This window comes from Maylandia zebra, linkage group LG6, assembly GCF_041146795.1.
Source record: "Maylandia zebra isolate NMK-2024a linkage group LG6, Mzebra_GT3a, whole genome shotgun sequence".
Taxonomy (NCBI): domain Eukaryota; kingdom Metazoa; phylum Chordata; class Actinopteri; order Cichliformes; family Cichlidae; genus Maylandia; species Maylandia zebra.
Genome location: NC_135172.1, coordinates 22,006,495 through 22,015,914, shown reverse-complemented (window position 1 = coordinate 22,015,914; position 9,420 = coordinate 22,006,495). Strand labels below are relative to the sequence as shown.

At 37.5% G+C, this 9,420-nt stretch overlaps 1 long non-coding RNA gene across 2 annotated transcripts; it reads right to left on the bottom strand.

Moving 5' to 3' along the window:
• Positions 1 to 267: 267 nt before the first annotated feature.
• On the bottom strand, positions 268 to 4,407 carry LOC143418995 (uncharacterized). Of its 2 annotated transcripts, none has more exons than XR_013098946.1 (3): positions 4,150 to 4,407; positions 2,068 to 2,223; positions 268 to 1,655 (listed from the first exon to the last, which is right to left on the bottom strand). It is a non-coding gene; the product is annotated as an uncharacterized LOC143418995 (long non-coding RNA). The 2 variants fall into 2 exon arrangements; XR_013098947.1 differs by lacking the exon at positions 4,150 to 4,407 and adding an exon at positions 1,945 to 1,987 and having other exon boundaries at positions 2,068 to 2,905.
• Between the last annotated feature and the right edge of the window lie 5,013 nt (positions 4,408 to 9,420).

Below are 9,420 nucleotides of genomic sequence, written 5' to 3'. Positions count from 1 at the left end.
TCTGTTCAGTCTCATTTCTCTTTTATGTTCATATAAAAGACCAGCATCATGGTTAATGAGGAGTTCAGTGACTGTGAAACATGTTGAATCTTACCTTCTGTTGCATGGTGGACTTTTTGGCAAGTCCTCTGGACTTTAAATGGACTGGGTCTGGTTGCATAATGCTTTTCTCCTTTATTCATCCAGACAAAGGGCTTTCTTACTTCAAGCATTCACACAAACATGTACCTCAGGACTAGAGGACCTAGAGGATCAAACCACTACACTGAAAAAAATAATCAGTGGTATAAACGTAAAAAAATTATTGTAATCGGTTGCACGAAATTAAGTTATGTTTGGTTAACCTTAGTTTTTTATGTTATACCTGCACACATTTTTCTGGTAACACAAACATGACTTTTTTATGTTGTTGTTATGTTTTTCATTCCGGTCAAATATTTATAGAAACCACTTGTTTATCAGACATGAACTTTTTGTGTTAATTGTATTGGACTACTATGTGTTATATTGACAAGATTATTTTATGGTAAGCTTATTTTATTTTATAACAAATTTCTAATATATAATATATAATATAATATAGTATATAATTGAGTGTTCAATAAATAAAACTAAATTAAGGCTGATCTTACTGTATGTACTGTACACTTTCTCTTCAATCAAAGAAATAAGCAAAACATTTTTGAACAATGACCTGTATTTTTGAAAATACTACACAGTTGTAACAATGGACTTTCAATTCAGGCTTCCAAAATATACATGAGTCATATTTGTACAATGCATCTCTTGAAAAACATTCCATAACATTCCTCAAAGTTATCTGCTGTAACCTGAATTCAACATTGTGGGGCCTTATGACATCGCGCTTATGTAAAAAATAGTTTTTTAAATGTAAGAGCCATAAGGTAATATGGCAACAGGGGTGTAATTATTAAAATGACACAAAGAAGAGACTTAAAATAACATTATAACCCACAGGCACACAACCAAGAGACCTAAACTGATTAGTATTGGCTTGCTTCTATCACTAAACATCACAATCACTAATACTAGACAATGCAATCTGTTTGTAGTGGTGCACCTTGGGAAAAAAATTGCAAACTGGTGAAATTGGTGCAAGGCACCATTTCCATTGAGAAAAATGGACATTCAAAGTTTGAATTTTTTTTTAAAAGAGTCATGGCTTGAAAAGTGAAAACTGCAGTAATAAAGGCCCCAAGTTGAAAAGTGCCAGAAAAATAAGTTTCACTATGTCCTGCAACTTTACCAGTGCTGGCTTAAAAGAAAGGATGGTACATATTTGAAGAGGTAAACATGTTGTTCCCACATCATAACTGGAAAACTGTTCAATCGTACAGTCTGGTCCTGAAAACCTGGGCCTTCTTTGAAAGGCTGTTCCTTTTGAGCTCCATAACCAGTTTCTATAATACCTCGAAGGTATACTTTTCCAGTGGGTAGGTGAGGTTCAAAGTGTACATTAGTCCAAACAGCATTGCAGCTGCTAGGGTATAGTTATCCAAATCCTGCCAGACTCTCTGGCCTTCAAGGACTATCCCGATGTCCTCAGGGCTGCCATTGGCATCTCTTGACTTTATGATGTAAATTCCCATGGTTGTTTCCTTATTAGATCGTTGGATAATGGCTTCATCTGTGGCCTAGAAAATGCAGAATTCCAAAATTTAATTAAACAGAACACTGGTCAAAGAACATTATACCAAATCTTATTTTAATCTGTGTCACTATTCCAAAAAATGTTAACATTAACACATTAGGTGAACAAAAATGGATTCATTACAGCATGTGATTTGAGTCCTCAGAATGCTTAAAAAGGTAATGAAGTGAAATCTCCATGCAAAGAAGCAGAATACTGTCAGAGCAGAGGTGTTCAACTATCAACTCCACACATAGAAAAATGCAGGTAAAAGAAAAAGAAAAAAAACGCACCCATGGTAAATTGTGAAAATCCCAGGTGATTTTCGACATACTCCTGGCATAGAGTGACAAGCAGCATTTTGTTAAAATTATTATTTTCCCTAAAGTGTATACACAAATTAATTTTTTTCTTACGTGGGCCGTGGGCTCCAGAATGTTCTGAAGTCTTCTTCCTATTTGTCCTCCTCGCCTTTTGAAGACCTTTATTAGTTTGTCAGATAGCACATCTATCTGCGAGAGTAATCTGGACTGCAGTGGCATGGTGGTAATGCGCTTAAACTCTGCATTTATCTAAAAAGAGAAGTTGTCACATAAAAATGCTGTCAAAATCTCAAATCTCACAAGGTTACATCCACACAAAGTTATATTACTATTTATTAGCTATGGGTCCCATGTTGCTGAGCAGTTCCATAGTTGCCCTTACTTCCAAACCACCCAAAGCCTGTTTGCAACCACAGCAGTTGCCTCCTTCTGGCCATTTTGCAGTTCTGCCAAATGACCCAGAAACGACATCTATTATTGTCATATACACATCAAGGTCTTTCATTAATACTTAGTTAAATTAGTTAATTTGACCTTTCCAGAAAATTTACCTTACAGAATGTGAGATAAGATATGCAAATCTTCACTAGTAAATAAAATAATGTTATTAAAACCTTAACAGTAACACCTCTACATAACAGCGCTAGACAATTGTTCTGAAGCAACACCAATCTGCCCTTCAGCAGGGATAAGCACCATATATCGATACAGAAAAAATAAATTTAACATATTTATATTGTCATTATTTTTTATCTCTTTAAGCCCTCCTCTCAGTCTCTCTATAAATCAGTTAAAATAATTTGTTGGGTTTTTGTGTGTCTTTAACATGTTATCAGTAGATTACATTCACTGCCCCAGAACATGAAATAAAGCCCCACGTCATGCACTTCCTCTCCTAATGAGTACTGCATAGGTGTCATGCCCTAAATAAACCGACTTTAGTGAAGACACCCCCCCCCCCCCCAACACACACAGAGCCCACCCCATGGCAAACTAGCTTATTTAACTGTATAACTAAAACATTTTAGGTACAACCAGTTAACTAAATGGACACGAGTTTGTTAGTCTGTATTCACTGAGAAAAAACAAGCGGATGTGACTGGGCACACACTGAAAAAAAGCTAATGCACATAATATTGTCTCGCAGCTTAAGCTAGCATTATCGTTAGTTAACTTAAGGAATGACTTGTTTTTTACATTATGTTGCTCAACAGCAATTCATGAGAAAAACTTCCCCATCTAATGGATGTTCTCTTCGTTTCCTCTCAAACATGTAGTTTTCAGTTTACCTTGACAAAGTAAAGCTCAGCACCAAACGTAAACGAAGCGAAGACAAAAAATGGCGGACCGCCACAGTGAATTTTCCCTCGCAAAACACACCCTGGGGGTGGAGTTTCAACAGAAAACATAACTATTTTCTGTTATTTTGATATGATTGGTTTTAAAAGACTGAACATCCTTCTAAAACAAGTGAAAGGCGTGAGACTTAATTATGTTTAGACCAAAAATATAAATGATTCATGTTGGATATATTTACTGTATTTTTACTAATTTAACAACCTCATCATTGCATTAGTTGCTTTATGCTATAGCATTACGCTTACATTAGCTTGAAGCTCAAGGTCGTCATTTTATTTAATTTCTTTTTCTGGGCTTACAAACAGGACACACAACATTTAGATAACCGTTACACTGAATCTTGGGTCTGTGTTGAGTCTTCCAGCTGCTGACTACAGAAGCTAGATTGACCTTTCAGCATGTTTATAGCGGCTGTGGCTATGTGCTGGTAATGTTACCGTGTGTGAGCAGTCACATTGGCAGCAGACATGTTTCAACAAACTAGTCATATCCCAGCCCTACATTAGCTTGTTTAATGGTTAAGACACTGCAGGTACCACCACTTACTACAGACACCGATGCAAGTTTGTAATAGTCTGTTAATTTAGACTGAAAGAATATAGAAACAATATTAACTCACATTATATATGTTAATTACTAATTTGCTTATCGCATAATTTCGGTTACCATTAGCTAACTGGAGCCTAACATTGGCCTTTCATGGTTTTCGATAAACAGCCCACATACCTGTAAAATAACAACACCCAGTAAAAGTCCACATATATAAAGGGTCTACACTCGTTCTCACTGGTGTGTTAGCTTTAAAATCTTATTTACCTTCAAGTGTAAAACTCCAGATGGTAGTAGATTTTCCAAAGCGAGAGACAAAAATGGCGGACAGTGCAGCCGATTTTTCCTTTCCAGGGGGCGGAGCTTGAGGATAAAACACGACTAACTTGTTTCTTTTCAACATGATTTGTTCTAAAAGAATCAATATTCTTAAAGAATATGTGAAAATTAAAAGACAAAAATATGTTTAGATGTGAAATTTAAATTAGTCATGCTGGATATATGAAGTAATTCTATGCAAATTCAACAACCACCCTATTGCATTTTTTTCAGTGTAGAGGACATGCTCTTCCTGCCGAGCCCAAACCACCTACGTAATAGCAAATTAATTTTGGCGAATTCTACTTCAGAGTGATAGGAGCACTGACACTCAAGGTAAAAAAAAAACAACGCTTGGCTGCCAGAAGCCAGTTATCCCTGTGGTAAGTTTTCTGACATCTCCTGCTTTAAACCCAAAAAGTCAGAAGGATTGCGAGGCCCTTCTTTCATGGTCTGTAGTCATACTGAAAACCAAGATCAAGCCAGCTTTTGCCCTTCTGCTCCACTGGAGATTTCTGTCCTTGCTGAGCACACCTTAGGACACCTGCAGGTGTATCGCTCCAGCCAAGCTCCCCCACCTGTCTTGTCCACCAGGTGCAGAGTCACCCCCCCGGCGAGTATCGGCACTTGACACCAGAAGCAAGAGTCTGCTCGATGCTGGGCTCCCCACATCACTGAGTAAAAGCAAAAAGTTGCACTAAGGTTTAGAACAGGGCCGTGCAGAGACCTTTAGAGGGGCAGATGCATGGGAGAAAAAAAAGATTTCCAATTGTTTGCATTCTGCAGACATAACAAAAAGTCACAGGCAATTAAAAAGGAACAGGCAGAGCCATGGTACAGAAGGCAAACAAGCCCAAAACTAGCAAAACAACAACAGCTGGAGAGCTACTGTCTACAGTTTAGCCTGCATGATTTTGAAGGTGATGCTGTGTAACACAAATACACCAGCATGTGACTGACACAGGTCCCAAAAACTATACTCTGAGCTCAGCATGGTGCACACAGTAATTTATTACATGGTATAAAGTAATCAATAATGCTGCAGTGTGTTTACGTTTGCATTCAGTTTTTCATCTGCTTTGCAAGCTATGAAGAAATTAGGCTAAAGGTCATCACGTGAGGCAAACTGGCTAAATATAGGTAGCCCCTTTCTTTTCTTACAGCTAGATTATTTTTGATTGTTAAATTGTTTTTTTTAAAAGAAGGATCACATGTATAAAATAGCCTTGGTAAAAAAAAATGTCCTTCAAAGCTCAGGAAATCTAAAGCAGAATGAAAAGCCAGTACTCTGGAAAGCCTTGAAATGAACTTTTCTTTGTTTGTTTTTTAGTAACCTTGTGTAAAAAAACCATCATGGCTGCCCATCAAACTAATAATTCTTGATGACAAAGTTAAGTTAGTTTCTGAACAAAATCACCAACACTAAAATCTCTCATGTACTAAACAATCAGATCGTTCGCTGTGGCAGTAAGAGTCAGGCTCGGTCATCGTATTATCAATTCTTGAGATGCGTTAAAAGTTTCGTACTTTAACTTGAATTCATTTAAGCTGCTTTTGGGGACTGATCGGAACATCCATCTGTCACTGGATATATAATATGATGTGCTGCTGGAAATCGAATGTGCAGTTACTGCTCAAGCGCTTTGTGCCAAAGCACACAAACATTTTTTTTTTAATTTCTTAGACTGAAGAGCAGATGTAGTGAACCAAAGTTTAAGTTATAAAATCAAACTTGTTGTAATACACAGATCAGTGTTTTCTGGTTCAGACATTTCTACTGTTTTTGTTTCCTTTGTTTGTTTCATTCTTTTGTTTTTGCGGTGTTCTGTTTCATTTTGTATTCAACCTTTTCAAGGACATATATGAAAAGATTTTTTTAGATTAATTGTTTGGAAATCAATATTATTTTATTTATTTATTCTGATTTGCAGATTCTGAGGTCGGGGTTTGTTGTGCAGCATCTATTATATTGTGTTAAATCTGTATATTTACATTTCCATTTGTTTTCACTACTACATATTGGTTTAATATTGTTATGCTTGGATAATCACAGTAAAGAGTCTTGAATCTTGAATCTTCCAGCATGAAGTTTTTTACAGAGTAAACTGCTGGATTTGGAGACTGAAATGTCAAATTTTCATACAGTGATTTACTGCAGCTGGAGGGTAATAGCAGGCTACTTAAAACCAAATCATATTTGTTCAGTTTTTAAAGGCTACCAAGTTGCAATCAAACCTCAGCACTGCTGCACACGTGTGCTGTAAAAATCACTTTTATTTGAAAAGTACTCACTGATGGCCGCCTGCTGTCAGCTGGACTTGGACCTGGATGTTGACTGGCTGCTAGATGAGTGCTGGAAGAAAGAACTGGACTAAATAATACTTAACACTAGCATTTTTAAATGAGCAAACGGCTGCTTAAACCTTTGTCAGGCATGGAAACATGAACTATATGGACAAAAGTGTTGTGCCACAACTCATAATTTTTGAATTCAGGTGTTTTCACTCCCACAGCTTTATAAAAATCAGGCACCCAGCCATGTAGTCTGCCTTTCCAAACATGTGTGAAAGAAGGGGTCGTTCTAAAGAGCTCACTGAGTTCAAGCGTGGTTCTGTAAAAGAATGGCACCATTGAAAAAAGTCAGTGTGAGCCGTTTCTTCTGTTGTAGATATTTCACAGTGGCTAAGTTGGTATTACTCCAAAGTGGAAGTGTTTAGCAAACACACACATACAACTTACCAGCGCTCTGCTTGCTCAGTAACTGCAGCGATCCAAACCTCTCCTGGCATTAACATCAGCACAAAAACTAAGCGCCAGGAGCTTCATGTAGGTGTAATGTGTAGGTAACCACGCTTAATCTGTATCATGACGATGAAAGATAAAAAAAAAAATCCATGAAACTAAAAAAGTTACACTGTACAATTGAAATTTTATACAGGGTGTATCAAAAAGAATAATTCAATTTCAAAGTGTTCACTGTTAACGATTGAAACGCGTGCTGTTAGAAACAGGGCACTGGGGGCCTTCATGTGGTTGCCTGTATGTAGCATAACAATGGCAGAGGCTGCAGTGACCCCAGATTTTTTTTTAATACAACCTGTATTTTCAAGTATTTTAATAATGACGGGTAGAGGTTACAATGCTCCACAGCTCATTCTATTTATATGAATTAGAAATTAGTCAGAAGCTTGAATCAATAATAGGGGCTTTTTTTAAGCTACGGCTGTAAATATAAGCACCTCCACAACAAACATGCTTTGTATATAACATGGAGATGCCTGGATCTGGTTGTATGATATGTTAGTCAAGTGGATTCTTTGCTGCAGTTCCTCACTTATTGCTGCATAAAAATCCATCTGGAGTCCTGTGAATCATGTAATGTGAATGTTTTAAAAATGTTACAATTGTCATGTTCATTCATAATTTTAGAAAAATTCCTGCAACCCCAAATCCCTAAATCTACTAGAGATATGGCAGCAGTTATTTTACTATTGCTTTCACACAAGGTGACTCTTTTCAACACATAATAATGTGAGACTTGTTTCCCAAGGTCACACATACATGCCTTCACAGCCTGCATGGACCCCTGACTTTACGCTGGCTTATACAAAGTCATAGGCCAGCTGTACGTGCATGTACATTTAAAAATTCTGTATATCGGTTCTTCTTTGCTCCTGATGTACGATCGCGCACCTCACTTTTTCTTTTTAGTTGAAAAGTGAAAATGTAAAGTAAAATGTAAAATGTTGTAAAGGAAAATACCTTTGTTCAAATAAATAGAAATAGTAAAATAAAATTAAAAAAGCATTCAATGTGGAAAAGCTTTGCTCTCCTGATCATGTTAGAGCCGTTGGCATGTCTGATAACTCACTGAGCTTATTTGCAGCTGTTGTGTACATCTGATACCAGAAGCTTGTGTAGAAATGATTTCCAATATCTGTCTGCATGGCAATCAATATCTGAAGAGGAGGGTGATTCTTGTTGCACATGCTGTTAAACCCACGGATTAGCATTTTACATGGACAACTTTAAACTCTGACCCTTAATGATTATATATATTTTATTTTTAGCTGATTATTAATGTTTTTGCTATGTCTCGTCAGTACGTGCTATATTGTCAGCTTGTGTTAGATTCTTAATGCCGTAATATCTACGGTTGATAATAACATCAAAAACAAAAACAGATATAAGTGCCACCTTATGCAAACCTTAACACTGGCTATAAGAGCTCTGCTGGATGGATGAGATGCCATTTCTCAGAAGATATTCCCTCATTTGGTGTTGATGGAAAAGTGGAATGCTGTCTGACATGGCAGCCCAAAATCTGCTGGGGCTCTGGTTGGTTTCAGATTTTGCAATTAAGAAGCAAACACCATATGATTCCCTTCTTGTACGCAGCTGTTAGACTGAAAGTCTGGGTATTCTCACTGTGTTGTAAAACTGAAACAGTACTTCAAAACAACTGGACAATACATTTAGAAGTTTTCATCTGCGATAGGTTTTTGTTTTTAGTGTCCATGCAATTGCATGCAACACATAAGCACGACTGTCCTGCTGTATCTATGAAACATTCAAAACCATGCTGTATAGATGTATGGGTGATGCCACCCATTTGGTTTCTGAAGTTCTGTTTCGAAGCTACTTTTTCTACTGTCTGCAGTTTGGTTGCAAAAAATGGGTATAAGGAGGAAGGGCGGGTTTGACTGTGAAACAGCAAACTCATTGGCTAATGGTTTGTTAGCCAATGAGCATGCGGTTAGTTACCAAGATTTACAAAACTGAATTCACCTTTTATTCAGTGTGACCCAAAGCAAGTGACTGAGCCCATAAACTCAGAAGGTAGGTGTTAACAGAGGCCGAGATGGAAAGCAGTTTTCCTATAGATTTTTTACAGGATCGGAAACCTTCCACTATCGCCATCTGGTGGCCTTCAGACAGAATGTGAATTTTTTGGCACTTCTGCATTGGCTTCAGGAGCTACATCCATGTTTTTACAGTCTTTGTTTAAAACTGTAGCCTCATACATTTTTAGCTCATCTGGCCAAAGGACCGACGAGCTAACGTGATGGCGTTGTCTGTCACAAAGATCACTACTTCAGCTAGAGCATAGGTGTCAAACTCTGGCCCGCGGGCCAAATTTGGCCCGCAGCCTAATTACATTTGGCCCGCGAAGCCATACCAAATTACTATTAGAGCTGGCCTACTAGTATTATACAGCTA